The following is a 20012-nucleotide window of genomic DNA, read 5'->3' on the forward strand; positions in this document are numbered from 1 at the left end:
CAGGATCAGATATAGAGAGGAGCAGGAGCTGCTGTGAATCAGCAGCTCATTGACTGTTTCCCTTGGGCACTACTTGCCAAACTTAGCAAAGCTAATTCAGGTGGAGCTGGCTCAAATTTCCCAAGGTTTGACTGTGTGCTTACAAACTTCAATTCTTCTGGCATATGTCTCTGTGAAGTTCCATGCCTCATTCCCTTCTGTCAAGATGACGTTGGAGAGATTTTTCACTGAAGACTCTTCTCTCCCTGTTGCTTCTTCCTCAACTCCACAGGCACTCCTGGCCTCCAGAGGTACGTCCTTTCTCGGGGCTATTTGCCTGCTGCTGTGACTCCTGTCACAGTCTCTGAGCGGTGTCCCAGCTGCCAGGCCAGCCTTCAATGTGTGTTGTACCGCAGCACTTAGCCCTTCACCCCGCCACCAGGTTTCTGCCTGTTGGACTTTTCTAAAATAATCTTCCCGGGAGACAATTCATCTCCTGACTCTCAGGATGTTTGGGGCTGTACTGAGACAGCGGGTGCCTGCTGAGACAGCGGCAGAGGTGACCACAATGAGCCTTACCCTGCTTGCTTCAGCCTTTCGAGATGCTATGCTGCTTCAGACACTAGTATGAGAGGAGGACAAACTATTTGGCTTTGTTTCTGCTTTCTGGAGTTGGTGAAATGGTAAATGACTAGGCAAGAATTACAAAATCCAGCAGTGAGAGTCAGCAATCCCAAATCCTACTTGGAATAGTTACAGAGGGAAAAACACCATTTTATTGCCCTGTAGGAATGGCTGCCTGAATCATACCTAAGAGGAGCTTCCAAGAAAGCAATCTTCAGATCACATGTTTCAACAGATGGGACATCCTTGACACACTATGTAATTGTCACTGAACCTTGGAATTAGGGGCCTGGTTTTGCCTTATATGGAATAAAAACTCACCAGTTTTAATTGAGTGTGGCCTATAGGCAAAGCAAAGAAATCTGAGTAATGCTCTTCATTTGGTAACTCACTGATTGACGTCAGGCAGCCAAGGCTGATTACAGCCAACCACAGCTGCCTCCGTTCTCGCCAACCGAAAGCTTTTCAGCTCATGAAAGCCTGAGCTGAGTCTTTGCTGGGGAGAGTTTGAGCCTGGCTCCCTTCAGAGACAACTCTGACTTGTGTCTGGACTAGCCAAGCGCCTCGCGAGTAAGGTGAAGTGCCTCCTCTGCCAGGGCAGAGCAGCGCTGCCCTTTCTGCCCAGATGCAGAAATTTGGAGAGAGCCTGCTTTGTGGTGAGGGCTTCCCGTCAGACCTGCGGGGTGGTGAGCCGCTCCGGCATCTGGCCTTGGCACAAGGGCTCGCCCCATCCCTGGCAGGGCTCGTGTTCCCTCCCCAGCCAGCAAGGCTTGCCTTCTGACACTGCAGTCCTCTCCAGAATGGCTACGTTCCTCATCTGGATTTTGGCATCAAATGATGCCAGTCTGACTGAATGAGGGGCTGTATCACTCGTACACAGCCATAGCTGCTTCTCTCTTGCAGATGGGTGTTCTGGTGCTTCCTCACCTGACCTCCCTTGCATCATGACACAAGGACGCAAGAAATGTCCTCCTCGGTCCAAGAGAAAATTCATCCCTCCCTGTATTCTCTCTTTTGTGGTGCAAACTTAGAGACCAGCTATGCTGGGAGAGCTTGTGAACCTGTCATTGACCTGCCTGGCCAGCACCTGTATCTGTGTCCACGTTTCAACACACTGCCACAGCAGTCAGAGCTGTGGCAGAAGGGACACTGGAGGGTAGATCCCTGCACAGCTCTTCTAGCACCTCTTTAAGGATCTGTTGTCCGGTAATGTGCCCAAACCCATGTGGGGCCCACCAGCACTGTCCACTTCCATCACCTCTTGTAGCAACAAATCCCACTGCTGACTGCGTAGAGAAATATTTTCTTTCATCTGCTTTAAACCGATCTCTGTCTAGTGCTCCCTGGTTCTAGTGTTATGGGATTTCACAGAATCACAGAATTATCAGAGTTGGAAGGGACCTCTAGAGATCATCTGGTCCAACTCCCCTGCTAAAGCAGGATTGCCCAGAGCACATTACTCAGGACTGCATCCAGGCGGGGCTTGAAAATCTCCAGGGAAGGGGACTCCACAGGGAAGGGGATTTAGTGAATAACAGTTCTGTAGTCACCTTATTACTGCCTCCATGAATTTGTAAAGGACATTGTTTCTTTCCATGACTGCAAAGTAAACATCCCTGAGCAATATTGGAGATTTCTATTCCCCCTGTTGCTTAGGAGAGCTGGAAGTTGCAGACCTCTCTGCTCTTTTAAGAGAGCAGCACATGTTTTAGCCCTGCCTCTTGATGACGAGTGGTATTTTCAGAAGGTTAGCTGCTGAGCTGCTTGCAGGTACTTTCCACAATTAATAGTGGTGCCTGAGGGGTAGGAATTAGCTACTTCCCCAGCTTATGTGCTTGTGAAAATACTGCCAGGTACACACCTGTAATTTTTAGAGCCCAGATGCCTTTGAAAAGTCATACGTCAGTTTTGAAAGATGCCCATGGCTGCTTTAAGCTGCATAAATATTTTTCTTCTAGTAACCAATGTCTTGCTGTGGTTTTGAGTGAATCATTCAGAGATTATTCTCATTAGCACTCCCCTGTCATTTAGCCGTGAAACGTGTGGCACAACTTGCAGAAAAATACAGAGGGTTTTGATGCCGATCTTCAGAATATCTGTCCACAAGTATGATGACATCACTAAATAGTCTATACTAACACACTCTAAAGTAGAGTCGAAATCTTTAGCAATCTGCCCAAAAAATCTGCATACCAGTTTCTCCCTCTGGAAACCAGAGCCAATAAAGCAGGCTGACCCCAGAGGGACTGTATTCATATTAATTGGCCCAAGTTCGTAAGGTGCTTGGAGATAAAAAGTGTTATGAGGACTCTGGGAATGGAGCCAAAACATGAATCCCTGCTGGAGACTGGACTATTTCTGTTGCTCTACCACAGGAATGATCTTTATATTCTCTTAAATCTGCTGGCTGCCTGTGTTGCTTTATTTCATCTTAGTTTTTGAAAACAACTCGCTCGAAGCCTTGCGTCAGCAATAAATTAGCTTTTTTAAACAAAAAACCATGGCACACCCAGTAGATCAACTGACCTTTAGCCCTGAACATAAAATTGAGAAGTGCATTGCTATTTGCTTTGTGAGGCAACAGGCAGCTCTCTGCTCCTTTGCATCCTCATGTTGTGCTGCTGGTGTTACTCTCGACTAAGCTATTACAGTGCCGTGGTGATTCAGGATCTAAATAACTTGCAGGCCTCTTCTGAAGCATGTTAATAGGTCAAGTTCAGTTCACAATTGCTAATTTTATATTATTTCAAAGGATGATTACATATTTATGTATTATTTATTACACAAATCTAGCATGATACATTATTTACAACAGTATTAACAGTATTTATTATTTATTATACTAGTGTATTAATATATATTAATTCAAGCAAGGCTTTTTCCAGTGTTGTTTGTTGATTCCAGTTATTGGACTTAATATTCTGCAGAGTAGACAGTACTGTCCTGTGGGCTGAGGATGCTGAAATTTAATTACATGGGCCAAGAAATACCATTCACTTCTGCCTTAGTAATATTTTATAACTTGGGGACAGATTGTGGTTAGCTCTACCTGGGTATAAAAGAACAGCAAGAGGGATGTAAGATGTCTGCTCTTCCCGCCTATATGGTGTACTTGTGCAGAGTCCAACAGTCCTGACTTTCTTTTTCTCTGCCTGCGAGCCGGGACAGAACCACAGACTGCTACAGACACCCAGGGAGATGCGGACACGGCCATCCCCTTTGTGTTGCTCCGTCTGAGGGAAGCCAGAATCGTGGTAAACATATTGCACAAGCCCCAGCTGATCCTAGACACTGACTGGTATCACCAAGTGGGTTAGGAAGGTGTTTTCTTGAACTGACATTGCTGTGGCAGCAAAAGCTTAGAGGTGGTCAGATGTTCACAAAAGGCCTTGCAAGAATAAATTATTTTGCTGGGGAATGGAGCTACACCAGCAAAGGCACTTCCAGTTGTCTGTGGCTTAACCTCACCAACAGACCTCTTCTATTGGAGGAACAGAATCTGACCAGTCTGTCTCTGAGAAAATCTGATCTTGGGTAGATCAGAAATAAACCTTGAGTGATTGGGAAGGGCTGGAAGGCACCTTGTAGCAGAAATAGGAACCCAGCCTGAACATAAGTTTCAAAACAGTGGTGGCTTTAACCACAGTCTCATCCCTTCTCACGAGCAATGGCAAACTTCTCCCTTAAAGCACAGGGTAGAGGCTTCTTCTGGACAGTATCTAGCTTTGAGTTGTCTTCAAGGCCCATCTTCCACTCCTACCCTGCCAAATGCACTGACAGACTATCTCTTCATACCTAAGGCCATGCCCAGGGGTATGATTTGCTTGCATGCAGGTGGGATGCTTCAAGAAGTATCTGACATGCTGTATCAGAGCATGTCAGAATGGTAGGGGGTGGAAGGCACCTCTGGAGATCACTTAGTCCAACCCCACTGCTAAAGAAGGTTCACTTAAAGCAGGCTGCAGAGAATCACAACCAGGTGGGTTTTGAATATCTCCAGTGAAGGAGACTCCACAGGCTCTCTGGACAGCCTGTTCCAGTGCTTTGTCACCCTCAAAGTAAAGAAGTTTTTCCTCATGTTCAGGAGGAACTTCCTGTATTCCAGTTTGTGCCCATTGCCTCTTGTCCTGTTGCCAGGCACCACTGAAAGGAGTCTGGCTCCATCCTCTTGACACCTGCCCTTTAGATATTTATAAGCATTCATGAGAACCCCTCTCAGTCTTCTCCAGTCTAAACAGGCCCAGGTCTCTCAGCTTTTCCTCATAGAAGAGGTGCTCCAGTCCATTGGTCATCTTTGTAACGCTTCACTGGAATCTCTCCAGTAGTTCCTTGTCTTTCTTGAACTGGGGACCGCAGCACCAGACACAGTGATCACACCAGGACAGAGTAGAGGGGGAGGATGATTCCCCTCGACCTGCTGGCCACAGTCTTTTTAATGCACCCCAGGAGACAATTGTCTTTCTTGGTCACAGGGGCACATTGCTGGCTCGTGGTCAACTTGTTGTCCACCAGGTCACAGAATCACGGAATCACGGAGTTTTCAGAGTTGGAAGGGACCTCTAGAGATCATCTAGTCCAACTCCCCTGATAAAGCAGGATTGCCCAGAGCACATTACTCAGGACTGCATCCAGGCGCGGCTTGAAAATCTCCAGAGAAGGGGACTCCACAACCTCCCTGGGCAGCCTGTGCCAGTGCTCTGGCACCTGAACCGTAAAGAAGTGTTTCTGTGTATTTGAACAGAACTTCCTGTGTTCTGACTTGTGCCCATTGCCCCTTGTCCTGTCACTGGGAACCATTGAAAAGAGCCTGGCTCCATCCTCCTTCAACCCACCCTTTAGATACTTGTATGCCATAATAAGGTCTCCCCTCAGCCTTCTCTTCTCCAGGCTAAAGAGTCCCAGCTCTCTCAGCCTTTCCTCATAAGGGAGATGCTCCAAGCCCTTAATCATCTTAGTTGCCCTTTTCTGGACTCGCTCCAGCAGTTCCCTGTCCCTCTTGAACTGGGGAGCCCAGAACTGGACACAGTATTCCAGTTGTGGCCTCACCAGTGCAGAGTAGAGGGGGAGAATGACCTCCTTCGACCTACTGGCCACACTCTTCCCTATGCAGCCCAGGATTCCATTGGCCTTTTTGGCGACAAGGGCACATTGCTGGGCCATGGATAATTTACTGTCTACTAGGACCCCCAGATCCTTCTCCTCGGAGCTACTTCCCAGCAGGTCCGCCCCTAACCTATACTGGTGCTTTGCATTCTTCCTCTCCAGGTGCAGGACCTTGCACTTGCTTTTGTTGAACCTCATTAGGTTCTTCTCTGCCCAGCTCTCCAGCCTGTCCAGGTCATGCTGAATGGCAGCACGGCCCTCTGGTGTGTCAGCCACCCCACCCAGTTTGGTATTATCAGCAAACTTGCTGAGGATACACTCTGTCCCGCATCCAGGTCATTAATGAATATTTAAACAAGATTGGACCAAGTATTGACCCCTGGAGGACACCACTAGTTACAGGCCTCCAACTAGACTCTGTGCCGCTGATCACAACCCTGAGTTCTGTCCCGCAGCCAACTCTCAATCCACCTCACTGTCACCTTATCTAGCCCATACTTCCTCAGCTTCCTAATGAGGATGTTATGGGAGACAGTGTCAAAAGCCTTGCTAAAGTCAAGGTAGATGACATCTATGACTCTTCCCTCATCCAGCCAACCAGTTATAACATCATAGAAAGTTATCAGATTGGTCAAGCATGATTTACCCTTGGCAAATCCATGTTGACCACTTCCAATAACTTCCTGTTCCTCAACATGTTTGGAGATGACATCCAGAATGAGTGGGTCCATTACCTTCCCAGGGACAGAGGTGAGACTAACCGGTCTGTAGTTCCCTGGGTCCTCCTTCTTGCCTTTTTTGAAGATCGGAGTGATGTCAGCCTTCCTCCAGTCCTCAGGCACCTCTCCTGTTCTCCATGACCTTTCATAGATGATGGAGAGTGGTCTAGCAATAACATCTGCCAGCTCTCTCAGCACTCGTGGGTGCATCCCGTCAGGGCCCATGGACTTATGAATGTCCAGCTTGGCCAAGTGGTCTCTGACCCGGTCTTCCTCAACCGAGGGAAAATCTTCCTCTCTCCAGACCTTCCCCTTTGCCTTCAGAGTATGGGATTAGTGAGGGACAGCTTTAGCAGTGAAGACCGAAGAAAAGAAGGCATTCAGTAACTGCCTTCTCTGTGTCTTCCACCACTAGGGCACCTGTCTCATTCACCAGTGGGCCTACATTTTCCCTAGTCTTCCTTTTTCTATTGATATACTGAAAGAATCTCTTCTTATTGTCTTTAACTGCAGTGGCCAAGCTGAGTTCTGATTGAGCTTTGGCCCTTCTCATTAGGCCCCCTACATAGCTTTGTCATATCTTGATAGTCCTCATAAGTTGCCAACCCCCTTTTCCAGAGAATGTAAACTTTCCTTTTTTTCCTGAGGTCCAGCCAAAGCTCTCTATTTAGCCAGGCTGGTCTTCTTCCCCGTCTGCTCGTTTTTTGAGACATGGGGATGGCCTTCTGTGCTTCTAAGAGCACCTGCTTGAAGTATGCCCAGCCTTCCTGGGCACCTTTGCTCTTCAAAACTGCCTCCCAAGGGACATTCTCGACCATGCTCCTAAACAGGCCAAAGTCTGCCCTTTGGAAATCCAAGGTGGCAGTTCTGCTGGCTCCCCACCTTACTTGATCAAGAATTGAAAATTCTATCATTTCGTGATCACTCTGCCCAAGGCGACCTCCAACCTTTACATCCCCCACAAGATCTTCTCTGTTAACAAACAGTAGGTCCAGTAGGGCGCTTCCCCTAGTTGGTTCTTTCGCCAGCTGTGTTAGGAAGTTGTCTTCCACACACTCCAGGAACCTCCGGGACTGTTACCTCTCTGCTGCTTAGTATTTCCAGCAGACATCTGGGAAGTTGAAGTCCCCCACAAGAACAAGGGCAGATGATCGTGAGACCTCTGCCAGCTGCTTATAGAATACTTCATCGGTTTCTACATCCTGATTGGGAAGTCTATAACAAGCTTCCATCACGATGTCTGCCTTATTGGCCTTCCCCTTAATTCTCATCCATACACACTCAACACTGTCATCCACACTGTTAAGTTCCAGACATTCAAAACTTCCCCTAACAGAGAGGGCCACCCCACCACCTCTCCTTCCTTGCCTATCCCTTCTGAAGAGTTGGTAGCCATCAATTACAGCCCTCCAGTTGTGTGTGTCCTCCCACCACGTTTCTGTGATGGCAACTATATCATAGTTTTCTTGCTGCAAAATGGCCTCCAGCTCCTCTTGTTTATTCCCCATGCTGTGTGCATTAGTATAGATGCACTTCAGCTGGGCTAATTGTCCTGCCACTTTCTTGGGGGGAAAAGCCCTAATTCGCACCTGATCATGCTCGGACACTACTGTATTTACCAAATTATCACTACCCCTCATGTCTTGGCTGTCACACAATTCACCATCCCCCACCATCTCTGGGACAGGCTGCAAGACCTTGCTAACACTTTTACCCAGAAGCACTGGTACGCTTCTCCCAGGCACCACTTTTGTAATCCTGGTTTCATCCCCATCCCCCTTCAAACCTAGTTTAAAGCCCTATAGATGAGCCCTGCTAGCTCTTGTCCCAGGATCTTTCTTCCCCTTCGGGTTAGGCTTCCCCCACCTGTTGCCAGCATGCCTGGTTTCCTGTAGATCAGCCCATGATCAAAAAAGCCAAAGTTCTGCCGGATACACCAGGTCTCCCAGGTCCTTCTCCACAGAGCTGCTTTCCAGCAGGTCAACCCCTAACTTGTATTGGTACATGGTGTTATTCCTCCCTAGGTGCAGGACTCTACACTTGCCCTTATTGAACCTCATTAGGTTCCTCTCTGCCCAGCTCTCCAGTCTGTCCAGGTCTCACCGAATGGCAGCACAGCCTTCTGGTGTGTCAGCCACTCCTCCCAGTTTTGTGTCATCAGCAAACTTGCTGAGGGTACACTCTGTGCCCTCGTCTGCACCATTGATGAACATGTTGAACAAAGGGAGTTCTGCTTTTGTGGGTCACCAGGGTCCAAGGCCTCTCTCCTTCTTGCCTCTCTCCTTCCAACTTCTCCATCCTGGTCCCCAATTCTCCAGGCTGGCATGCTTGGCTTGCACCTCCTCCCATCACCTCTCATTGCAAAAGGTTCTGGAGTTCACTCAAAGGCCTCCTTCATTCAGTGCTTGCTATCTCACTACTGGGAAGTGCTGAGGGCATGTAAATCTTAAAAGACTAGGTTAGAGGCTCCTTACCCAAACCAATCTTTAATGGAAGCACTGTCCCAGGCAGGTTTCAGATTTCATCTGAGGCTCCAAAGACTTCAGTGGCCTAAGCTGGCTTGCTTATTGCTGCATTAAACCTTTCTGCACTGCCTGGCTCCCTTTACGTCTGCGGGTTGAGTCATTTGTGCCCAGTTCTTTCCAGTTACTCTTTTTGGGTTTTGTCCCCCATATTCTCCGCAGTTCACTCTCTGTACCCAGACCTCTTGGGCATGCCAACTTACCTCCCCTCTTCTGGTCTTCCCAGCTTGCCTAACTATTCACCCTCTTTTGGTTTTGCTGTCTGCACCTGGCAGACTAACACTGTCTCGCTTCACCTCTGTCGGAGAAGCTGTTGTGCATCCTGGTTGATCTTCATACTTTTCCCTGACTCATTCCTAGTAACTGTGGTGGAAAAACAGCTGTTTATCTCAATTAAATTTTGATTGGTAATTAGCATCTACCTGTCACTATTATTCAGTTTCCTCCAATGTCCCCTTCAGCTATTTTCTGTGCTATTTTTTCACCTGGTTTCCATGAGAACCATCTCACTATACCTCTATCCAGCCAGCCCTGCCATATATTTGGTTCCTGTCAGGAAAGAACAAATAGACAGCTGTTTGCTCTCAGGTAGCATTTGAATTTGGGGCTTCAACTGTTCCAGCAACATTCAGAATATTGTGAGAGTCATATCCTCAAAATATATCTGGGACCCCTTCTATACCATAATAAATGGAAGTCTATCCCATAGCACACTGTCAGTCTAGACCCAGCCCCTCTAGATGAACAAAAGCTCTACAGACATACCTCAAATCTCCAACTGCAGCAGGGACCAAGGACAAAGAGGATGCTCTGGTATCCTTTTGCTTGGGACAACTGCTAGCTTCCTTGCAAATCCCACCAACCAGCCTGTGTGATGGGCAGCTGGACTTCAGACATGACCTGTTCCTTCTGTGGACTGGGCTTGTGAACGTTCCTTCTGGAGGTTCACTGAGCCATTCACTTGCAGTTTTCCTGAGAAAATGAGATGGGAGAGAAGGGGCTGCTCTTCTCTGACAGGGTGTGTAGCTGTCTGGCGTAGGGAAGCAATGGGCCAGGCTTTGCAGAGATCCCAGCTTGGGTAGCCAGGTGACTGGCAGCCCCTTAGGAGCCAGGGCAGGACATGAGCCCTCAAGGTTTTTGAGGTGTGATAAAGCACAACATGGGGATCTCCCAGTACCCTCAGGGCAAAGGAGGTGCAACAAACTAAAGATGTGCAATTGGTGTGAAGGACTCACAGAATAATGCGACCCTACATACAGCCTCGAGAAAACCAATACTAAAGGACTGCTCAATTCACAAAGCTGTCCCTCACCACCCATCAAATATACATTTAAATACCATTAGCTGAGCTTGGCATACGTGGACAATTTCTAGACTTCAATAGTCCAGAATTCGCCAGTGCGTGCATCAAGTCTGGTCCACCTACAACCTTATAACAACAGCAGTAATAGTGTCTTTAAAACATGGTGGTTCAGCTGGTGGAGTATCCCTCTGTACGGAGGTGTTTGTTTCTGTTCAGCACCTACTTCAGCTTGGGGATGCAGTCCTTACACTGCAGGGGAGTAACAAACAGCTGGGGGCCAGTACTTAAAACTGCTCCATGCAGGTTTGTGAGAGTATATCCTAATTTCATCTTGTACCTAGTCTAAATGTGATACGAGGTGCAGTGCCTGTGGAGAGGTTCACACCACTTAAGTCAGTTCAGTGTAACCTTGGCAAATGTCATTTAAGAAAAGTCCAAGATACGGCTATAAAGTCTTTGACACACTTAGTCACAGGCTCATGTAGTGCTGCTGGTTATTAGTTATTGCATATGTGAGAGCAGTGTAAAAAAGCAGGAGGTAAATTCCAGTTCTTCAGGCAGACAGTGGATGCCGAAGCTTCAGCTGTGCTGCAAGAATTACCATGAATGCTAAGCAAGATGAATATGACAGATAAGAAAAAACATCCAGCATTGCATTTTTTAGCAAGGTTTCCTAAGGACTGTCCTGTGTGACTTGGGGGTCTACTCTCAGTGTGTCTGTCTCTCTCCTCCTCTCAGTAACTTCTGAACTCATTGGCCATTTTCCACCTCACCTGGCTGGAGGGAAAAAGCCTCAGGGATGAAGTCTCCAGAGGTTTTGTGAAAAAAAAAAAAAAAGAAAACAAAAAAAAAAAAAACCAACAGGATGGTCAATGCTGTCTTCTCCCACCCGTCTTTCACCCAGGAAGCACTTGTATGTGAGTCAGCTGGGCAGGAGCAGAGGTGGAGGAATGGATAAGATAGGAGAAGGTACTGAGAGAGGAGAAGCAGCTGGCTGTCAGCCAGGGCAGGGAGATGTGGTGGTTCCCAAGAGCGGAGAGTGAAATACATTTTTTGCATCTGTAGAGCAGCGGAGGTTTAGGAGAGGATGGGAAATGAGGATGTTTTAATGAACCTTAGACCAGTGTCTCTTTCAGACTAAATCACTGCCTCTTTGCCTCTGACCTGTTTTGTCTTGGAGTTTGGTACTGCTTGGTTAGACCAAGTGCAGGAATGGTAAGACCTAATGCTTATCTGCTTTATTCAACTCCATCAGCTTGCCTAAGAAGACATACTACTCCTCCCTTCAAAAGTGTTTGTATTGCATCTTTAAACTGACCATGGCACTGCTGTTAAATTGTTGTCGTCTTCTGTTTCATATGCTATATGCTACTTTACACTCTAAGTGTGTTTTCAAACACTGTCAGCTAGTTGACGTGGGTTGAATTCAATCTAATCTGGAGATAAGAAGATCTGTCTCCCACACGTAACCCATTAAACTATCTAGAAAGGGTTCAGAAACTAGTATTTGGTGGAGCAGACTTCTTAAATAACTTGGTGCTGTGGACAAGGAACCACGACTTATAACTCAAATGGATGGTACGACACTTGTGCAAACTTTGGGGGTTTTATTTCCAGATTGTTACATTGCTGGATTTTCTTTAGCTCCTTGTCTCTTCTTTGCTCAGTAACTTCCTGTCTTCATGAGATGTATTTGTCCCAGACATTCCTGGAGAGATGCAAATTCCTGTGCAGAGATGGGACAGTTCTGAGAGGGACAAATCAGGGTTGTGAAGGAGACACTGACACCCCAGGGAGCTCGTGCCTGACTTTAAGGAGATCATGCCAAATGTACTCTGCTCCCAAACAAAGCCTGTTGATTGCTATTGTGCTTATAAGGTCTGTGATTCTCAAGCTAAATTAGGTGTATATACTGACATCCACCACTGACTTTATTGGTAGTTACGTTTGGTCCAGATTGTTAGCAGATTAGGGACAAACTCCTGCCCTCAAAGGACATTGCCGTCACCTTCAGTGGAACTTCACCACAGATAAGTGACCATCAAAAATACATTGAAAGCCCCGAGAACCTTGTTAAAAATCCTAAAATACTATTATGTTTGTCAACTACAGTCAGCTCTGGTTAATGACACCCTGTTTGCAAACATCTAATTTTATCAGTTTAAAAAAAAAAAAGTCAAATCTTGCTCACATATCCTATTAAACTAGTTTCTTCTTTAATCTGTGGGATGCTGAGACAATGCTAATAAACCAAGCATGATTTAATCAGCTCTGACTGTTCTGATCTGACAAGCACCTTCCCTTTAAGGCTGATTACTTGGCTATCCATAGAATACTCATGGATCCTACAAGATATTCAGTTCTCCTTCTATAATTGCCAGAGATTTCTGCTAGAATTACAGGACTTGTTGCCTGACATGTATAGAAGAATAATGTTAGCATTTCCAAATGTTTTTAGGAGTAACAAAGCAGAATCAAATTATGATCTATATTCAAACAAGCTTTTCAAAACTTACGCAGACTGTTGTTTCTTCTAGCGTGGGGGAGATTCCCTCTCTCCGAGGGATGGCTGCTAAAGAGCCGTATGTGGGACACAGCTCTAAATATTCCTCTTGTGTAGGACGCTCACTCAATGATCAAAGGCATTTGTGGTTAGCAAATTTAAATTTTGCACCTCTCTCTAATTTAAAACTGAAGAGCCACTTGAATGCCAGTAGTGCCAATCAGTATTTTTCTGCTATTGTTATTGCTTGCGCCTGTGTTTTATGACCTTACCTATCTCAGGTTTGCATGGCTTTTGTATGTTATTCAAATATCCTTTGAGTCTTCTTATGTAAGGAATGCTAATTGAGGAGAAAAAATAATCATCCCAGGTTACAGACGTGTTTGCAAATGTGGGTCACGACTTTCACCTGGAATTTTGCCACTGAGTTTCAAAATTTGATCATTTCATGTTTGATTGATATAGTGTAATTGTAATCTTACATATTTTGACTTTTCCTGATTCTTTCTAATCCTTGAGAGTTTCACTACCAGCCACTGCAATGTCTGCTGTAGCACTGATGGCTTTTAAACCTAACTGGGTCAACTTCTCTTGTAGGCAGGTTTTAACTACAGCATCAAAGCTGATCGACTCAGTAACCTCTCTCTAATGTGCTTGGATTAAAACCCCGGCATGAGGTGTGTGTGGATGGTATTTTTGCAGAGACTCACAGCCCATCCAGCGAGGGTCTGGGCTGGGAGAGGAGGGGGCTGCTCTGGGCAGTCCCCACTGCCACTGTGCCTCTGCAGCAGCTCTGGGCAGCAGAAGCCGTGACACGGTTGCATCCAGCTGAGCTTCAGGGGTAAGAGTGAGCCCATCTAAGCCACTGGGATGACTCCTATATTTAAAGATATGTGTGGCAGAAGAGTTTTCTACGGCTTGGGACTTCATGGTTTTAGTCCGATACTTGCTACACAGGCCACCAGAGCCAATTAAAAGATCCTTGCTGTATCCCACTTTGCAAATATATTCAGATGTGTGCTTTTCAGCCATTAACATTTTTGATGAAAAATGGAAAAGTAACTTACTTTTTTTTTTTTCTGTCAAGAACTGGGTCCTTAAAGGTTTAGCATGAACAGATTAAGCTATTTCAGTGCAAATAAACAAAATATTTATGTACAGAATCTTTCTCAGTGGTAAAACACACTTTTTTCTCATATCATTCCAGAGAACTTGAATTCAGGAACTTTACATTTTGCCAGGAACTTGATATGTCAATTTTCTTTTGACCAGGCTGTACCAGAAAGGGAAATGATCAGAAGATTACTATCTACTGTTTTGAAATACTCTTTTTAAATGAAAGAAAATTTGTTACATGAATACAGACATATCAGCAAGCAGCCTCCCATCCCCAAACCATGTGTTGTGCTTGATTTTCTCAACATTTACAGAAGGTAAAATTACTAGGTTTTACGTTTCAGTGGTTTTTTTCCATTGAAGACAATGGAACAAACTTCCATTAATTTTGTGGGATCATGATTTGGTCCCTACTGACTTTATTTCTCTCTTTTCTCACCTCTTTCTTTTGCACAGCAGGCAACATTATAGCTTCCATACAAAGGATACAGCCGGAAAAATAGCACCTGGGCTAAGGAAGGAGAATGATTTAAAAATTAATGGAGAGAACTATTACTTTTCTGTACATACTGTACAGTACACAGCTCTGAAAATTATAGTTCCTATTATTTTAACACACCAAAGCCTTTTTTTTAAAAAGGTGCTACTTTCCAATTTCTGATCTTGTTAATAATTTAACAGTTAAGAAGATGCTGTAAAAGTAATTTACTTCATTGTATCTGTTTCTCCACAATGAAACCGTTTCCAAGTTTGTTTGTTTGTTTGTTTTTCTAACTTTGAAGAGTGGAAAAGGGAATGTGTCCTCTGATTATGCAGATTTCCCATATAATCTGTCTTGAGAATATATAGCTGAAAATACCAAAACACGTCAGTTAGGGATTATCTAATGGAGGAAAAGGAAGGATCCCCCAGAAACCTGCTCCCTGAATTTCTTTCCTGATCCGGTGTGTCAACCTGGAGAGGCTGTAAGATGCAGGAAAGATGTCCTGGTTAGCCAACGCCCTGTTAAACTGCCTCTGCATTGCTGCTAAAGATCATTTCAAACAAGGCTATTTGACCTGAAGAGGACTCTAATGGTAAGAAGACCTTTTTTCCACAGTGCACACATATGTCCAAGTAGCTAACTGTGGTTGGTACTGCACCCTCCCTCGGGGTTGACTTTGACAAGATGCAGCACTCAGCAGATCCCTGCTTGGTCTCCATAGGCTTTTACATAGCGTTTTCTGTGTAAAATTATACTGTTTCTGGGAAAACAACATGATCTGTGTCTCTTTCAGCCACCACCCCATGTTTCTAAGGAATAGGGTCCTTCTTCCTGCTGCTGAAGCTCACTTTTGCTGTCTTCTCTCTACTGTCTCTCTTTTTTAATTCCTAGCTTTCTTGTCCCCCCATCCTTCACCCCACAACCTTCTGTCTGCTCCCGAAGGTTCTGCCCACCAATTTAATTCAGAAGTTAATAGCTTTGCAGCTGCCTGCAGGGTGGTAGCCTAACTCTGCTTCAGGTCCTCCCAGAAAGCTGGCTGTGGGGTGCTGGAGTGTTACTCTTCTCTGTGCCACCAGCCCATGTATTCCCCCCGCCCAAACCTTCAGGAATTAGGCTGCCGTTGTCATTGAACTCGCTGCTGCTTTCACTGCATCACTCAGCATGAGGCTGCAAGCTTTCTTGTGTCGTGCCACAACTGTTAATGCATGGGCTGAAAATGTGAAAATCAGCGTGTTCAACCCAGACAGCCTCATCCTGTATTGCAGTGGCTCAGGGAACGCCTCATTCCAACAGACTGGCTACCTGAGGCTGCAGCTGAAGTCAGGCCTCTTCCCTCTGCTCATTTTCTTTGTATCTTATTTCACTGTTCAGTCTGAAAATACTTCTCTGCCTGTCCTTATACTTCTAACTTTTCTCTCCCTGCATGGCTTGACTGCTGACTCCTCTCAGAAACACCCAACCGTGCAGGCTGCCCGGCGAGGGCACGGCCCCGCTGCCCAGCAGTCCAGTTTTTGCAGAGCAACACTGAAGTTAGGACCTTCACTGGAGGGTCTGTGGCTCTGCTGTGGCTGCAGTTGGCAACCCATGGCTATGGGAAAACAAGCGCTTGGATGGCAATGCTGAGTTTTGGGATCAGGGGTGACACCACCCCATCTCTGCAGCCCCATGGCATGAAATGGCTGTCCTGCATCTCAGCCACGTGGTCCCCTCCCGAGGAGCCCCTTCAGTGAGGGCAAAGCCAAAGTGCAGCGGCAATGAGCTATAGGCACAGTGCTGCCCACCAAGGGTTCTGTTCTGCGCCTGGGAAAGTCAGTGATAAAACTACTGGTAACTGGGACTGGCTCTCACTGGATGGTAGGCGGCAGAAAGTGTGTGGCTATTACGCTACATTCTGGAAAGCAAAATAAAAGCAGTTTCTGACAATGACAGTTATTTTATGTCCTGGCTGGTAAAAGAAACCATATTAAAAATGCACAGAAAGAAATGAGGCTACCACTCCAAAAGTTTGGCTTTCATACACAAAGTGTGCATGAAGACTAATATCTGTTATGTAGCACAACATTTTTCATGCCATACCAGCTAAATAGAAAACTTAATTTTGAACGGTTGAGTCAATATAGTTGTTATTAAAGGCCATTCTAAGTAGGTACTGTGGTTCAGCCAAGGGACCAAATAAAAACTTCCCGGGTAAGTACAGCAAAAACTTCAAAATGTCTAACAAAACTTTGAAAACCATTTAAATATTGAATTAATGGCTCCCATTTTCCTTTCAGCTGTGAAGGTTTGCATCAATGGCATTGCACTGCTGTGGCAGAGAAATAATTTGAGGGTTTTTTTTTAATTATCTTACAATGGAATAGAAGCAGAATTAGTTAAACCACAGAACCATCAGAAAACAAAATATATTTTAAATCAGTTGGGTCAGTGCCAAATTAAAGTTAATGGGAATTTTTTTGATCCACCCAAGAGGTGTCTCATCTAAATGATTGCTGTCCTTTTCCACATCAGAAGAGCTTGTGACTCATCCATTTCCATTCTTAATCTCATACATACGCTTTAATCGTTGGCTTCATAGTTCATAAATAGTTGCTAATATGAACCTATTTCATACAAAGTTTTAAAAATGTTTCAACTTGTACCAACTTTATACAAATCCCTTCACATGCTGCATATATAGAAGCTCAATGACTATAATACCCTAAGGAAATCTGTGACTGCAAAAAGGTCGTAAATTTCATCTTGGATGGGATATTCTAAAACATCTAAGTCGTCAGGGAACACATATTCCATTGACTCTGTAATAATGAGCACGTGTTAGAAAATTCCATTTCTTGCAAAGAAAACTTTGAAATGGCTGTCTAAAAGCTATCTACATGCTCAAAGAAATACAACCCCAAATTTCTCTACTCTGGTATCTGTAATTTAACAATGAAATCACAGAAATTTCATTCCAGCAATAGTGCATTTAGAGTAAATATAGAAAATAAACATATTGGTTGCAGAGTGAATCCAGTAATTTGAAAAATAATAGTAAGTTACTTCAGATACAGGAAAAAATGTCCAGTGCTGGGCTGACCCTGGCTGGACACCAGGTGCCCACCAAAGCTGGTCTGTCACTCCCCTCCTCAGCTGGACAGGGGAGAGAATGTAATGAAAGGCTCATGGGCCGAGTTAAGGACAGGGAGATCACTCACCAATTACTTTCACAGGTAAACCAGATTCGAGTTGGGGAAATTAGCTTAATTTATTAACAATAAGATCAGAGTAGGGTAATAAGAAATAAAATAAAATCTTAAAACACCTTCCCCCCACCTCTCCCTTCTTCCCAGGCTCAGCTTCACTCCCTATTTTCTCTACCTTCTCCTCCCTGAGTGGCACAGGGGGATGGGGAATGGGGGTTGTGGTCAGTTCATCACACATTGTTTCTGCTGCTCCTTCCTCCTCAGGGGAAGGACTCCTCACACCCTTCCCCTGCTCCAGCATGAGTTCCTCCCATAGGAGATAGTTCCCCATGAACTTCTCCAACGTGGGTCCTTCCCATGGGCTGCAGTTCTTCATGAACTGCTCCAGTGTGGGTCCCTTCCACAGGGTGCAGTCCTTCAGGAGCAGACTGCTCCAGTGTGAGTCCCCCTGTGGGGTTACAAGTCCTGCCAGCAAACCTGTTCCAGTTTGGGCTCACCTCCCCATGGGTCCACAGGTCCTACCAGGAGTCTACTGCAGCGTGGGGTCTCCACATGGTCACAGACTCCTTTGGGCATCCACCTGCTCTGGCGTGGGGTCCTCCATGGGCTGCAGGTGGATATCTGCTCCATTGTTAACCTCCATGGGCTGCAGGGGGATAGCCTGCCTCACCATGGTCCTCACCACGGGCTGCAGGGGAATCTCTGACCTCCCCCTCCTTCTTCACTGACCTTGGTGTCTGTAGGGTTGTTTCTCTCACATATTCTCACTCCTCTCTGTGGCTGCAGACGCACAGGCTTTTTCCCCCTTCTTAAATACGTTATCCCAGAGGCACTACCACAATCGCTGATGGGCTCAGCCTTGGCCAGCGGCAGGTCCATCCTGGAGCTGGCTGGCATTGGCTCTTTCAGACACAGGGGAAGCTTCTGGCAGCTTCTTACAGAAGCCACCCCTAAATCCCCCCCCCTACCAAAAACTTACCATGCAAACCCAGTACATCTATTAGTAAACACTTCGGTTCTGACAAAATGTTGATTTCTCATTTGTTTTTAATAACATTTTTTCCTCTGTGTTTAAAATATGGGGGGATTGTTGGGTTTTTTTTTGTTCTTTGACTCACCAGCACAAACCTAGTGAAAAAACAATCTCAGAAAATTCAAATGAACATATCTTAAATATTTTTATTTGGAAATAAATGTAAATGTAAATGTAAATGTAAATGTAAATGTAAATGTAAATGTAAATGTAAATGTAAATGTAAATAAATATAAATATAAATATAAATATAAATATAAATATAAATATAAATATAAATATAAATATAAATATAAATATAAATATAAATATAAATATAAATAAATATAAATATATGTTGCAAAACGTATTAGTAGCATGCACATGCACTACACATACATCTACATCTACGCCTACATCTACATCTACTTGTACATATACAAACTGGCTGACCCCATGTGTGCCAGGATCAGAGATTAACATCACAGCATTGATGAAGTACAGCAAGGAGGTGGTTACAAGAACATTAGGAAAGAATTTTTCACAGAAAGAGTGGTCGGGCATTGGAATAGACTGCCCAGGGAGGTGGTTGAGTCACCATCCCTGTATGTGTTTAAGAGACATTTAGGTGTGGTGTTGGGGGATATGGTGTAGGGGAGAACTTTGTAGAGTAGGGTAGATGGTCGGACTTGATGATCCCAAGGGTCTCTTCCAACCTAGACAATTCTATGATTCTATGATTCTAAATACAGAAGAAATACAGAAGAAATCAGGGCAAAATCATGTCTCGCTAACCTTTTCACCTGCTGTGATTTCTGCAATGTCTGGGAAGTGGTGAGAGCCTACAGGGACCATTACAGGTCCCTGAACAGTATTTGCAATAACGCAGTTGACAAAGGGACACGTTTTGGTTAACATCTATAAGAAATGCTGATTTGTGTGGCAATAAACAAAGAATTGGCTCAAGTTTTGATTTTCTTTCCACTCTGTCTCACTGTTAGCAGTAAGCATACTCTAGCTCCTGCACCAAAACGATGTGCATGCAAAGAGTGTTGGTTGTAGTACTGCTTGCTCAGGTGTGCTGGGTCACATCAGAATAAGCAAATGCTGGAGAGCATTATCGAGCACATGGAAACGTCCAGGACCTACAGCAAAGTGGGCCAGGACTCTTGTTTCTCTTCCTTCTCATCTTCATATCTGTCATGTAGGACTTTGCTTCAGTAGTTCTGCATCTTGTCCCAGCGATGACCAGGAAAGATTCCCCTTCCAGGAAGGATCCCGCTGAAATTAACTTCAAAATCATACTGACTTTGGTGGGAGTCAAGTTAGGCCTAAGTGCAAAGAGATGGAAAAGCACACAGTGGTGATTTTGCATGTTTCTATAAAGCGTTGAACCCAGAGCTTGAGCAACTCAGCATTTCGGCTGAGCTGAGCACTCCCAGTTCCCACTCCCAGTTTGGAGCAG

Source organism: Vanellus vanellus, assembly GCF_965231255.1.
Source record: "Vanellus vanellus genome assembly, chromosome: Z".
Classification (NCBI taxonomy): domain Eukaryota; kingdom Metazoa; phylum Chordata; class Aves; order Charadriiformes; family Charadriidae; genus Vanellus; species Vanellus vanellus.